Source organism: Austrofundulus limnaeus, unplaced genomic scaffold (assembly GCF_001266775.1).
Source record: "Austrofundulus limnaeus strain Quisiro unplaced genomic scaffold, Austrofundulus_limnaeus-1.0 Scaffold9, whole genome shotgun sequence".
NCBI classification, from domain to species: domain Eukaryota; kingdom Metazoa; phylum Chordata; class Actinopteri; order Cyprinodontiformes; family Rivulidae; genus Austrofundulus; species Austrofundulus limnaeus.
Genome location: NW_013952411.1, coordinates 4,960,224 through 4,962,148, shown reverse-complemented (window position 1 = coordinate 4,962,148; position 1,925 = coordinate 4,960,224).

Genomic DNA, 1,925 nt, shown 5'->3' with positions numbered 1-1,925 from the left:
GTATAACTGGTCGCAGTCCTCCTGGCACTTAACAGCATATACAACATTGCTCTGTTTGTGCCGGGGCACCGGACCTGGAACCGGAACAGCAACATTAGTTGCACCAAATATGTATTACAAAAAAAAAACAAACATGTATTTGACATGTTTCCTTTGAAAAGTTTGGTATATTTGGCTTTTTGTGTGAAATTGCAGTGTGAAGCTAAAATGTAGTAAAACCTTTACAGGTGACTTTCTCTAAATCTCTAAATGCACATGTCCAAMTGTTCATTTCAGTATYTCCTGCACAACTTGCTGTTCTCTAACAGAGCTTAACAACAAAACTCATCAGTTCGATTCATGAATCGACAAATACATTTCCTGGTTCTATTAGAAATTGTTTTTACAGTTGTCATCATGCGCTTCACATTTTCACATCATAAGAGACGACGTCTAACAAGTGATTAACTTCGACAAATATCCCTCACTTTTTGTGAGCAATGTATTTATTCAGCTTGATTCAGTTTAATACGTTGCACCAATTCACACAAAAAAAAGTCATCCTGGGGAACTGTACAGAAAATAAGTTCTAAATTAGTTCAAAATCAAATCAACTTGCAGGCTATTCTATCCGAATGAAACAAAAATACTATCATATTCAGTACATTATAAAATACCAAGTTAAAATAATCATCATTGTGTCAAATCTTCATTTTGGTACAACTTTGAAGGACTCCAGAGGCAAAGAATGAGCTGCAGTACATTTGGGGTAATGTTCTGGTACAAGGATTCCTCAAACCATGTATGAGTACTTCAGTTCGAGTACTCACTGATACAGAGTACTGCCTGAGTTAAAACCTAAACATTACAAATTTTGAAACACATTTCTTTTATTTAGAAGAGATATCTCCGTCCTTATTGGCCTACAGCTTCTCAGACTGGATCAAATCAAATACACAGCATGATATATACTGCTGCAACATTTTACAATAAATAAAAAYAAGATTTTCTATCAACTTGTGTAAATTCCTTAAACATGGAACTGATAAACTTATCACTTGACATGTAAACTAACACATTCGTTGGAGTGCTGATACCAATAAAAATACTGATATAAATATTTATATTGGTATATGGGTATTGGGTCATTTCATATGAGTACTTGTAAAATGCTGATATTGGGCCTCACTTCTGCAAGACAACAACTGAAGGTCATCAGATCTGCAAAGCAAAAGTTTTAAGGTAAGACTGACACAGCCTCAACAGAACATTTACTGCAATTATTTATCATCTAAATACATAAATATAGATGTTTAAGACACAAATCCAAGGACTTCTGTTGGTTTTGTTAATCAAATTGTCCAATTTAGTGACTAAGTTTAAAGCAGGGGTGCCCAAACATWTTCCCTGAGAGGGCCAAAATGAAAATCTATCCATGGCTGCGGGCCAAATGYAGTAATATAATACATGAAATACGAATACTTTTTAAGTAAAGTCCTTTATTTTTAGCGATTATGCAATGCAATGGCCCTCTTTTGTTTAAGTCTGTGTGCTTGGATTAAGTCTGCCATAGCAAAGGCTCATGGGACATATCATAAATTGATAAAATATGAGTTTTTGTGGCCTTATAAAGTGTGCAAATCTACACGTGGGGTTAAATCTGATCTAAATATTTATTGTTGTCATTTCATGTTTCATGTTTAATCCTAACAAATCAAAACTAAAGTCAACAGCATGAATGAAAACTACCTTCACTACAGCCCTTTTATTTAGTCATTTGACCAATGGAAACACTGTGTTTCTACATAGAATAACAGGTTACAAACTTTTAACTTTGGCAACTGTTGGTAGGCCGAATCAAATGGCTTGGCGGGCCAAATTTGGCCCGCGGGCCCCACTTTGGGCTCCTCTGGTTTAAAGTTTAACTTTACATCATTTTAATAAAA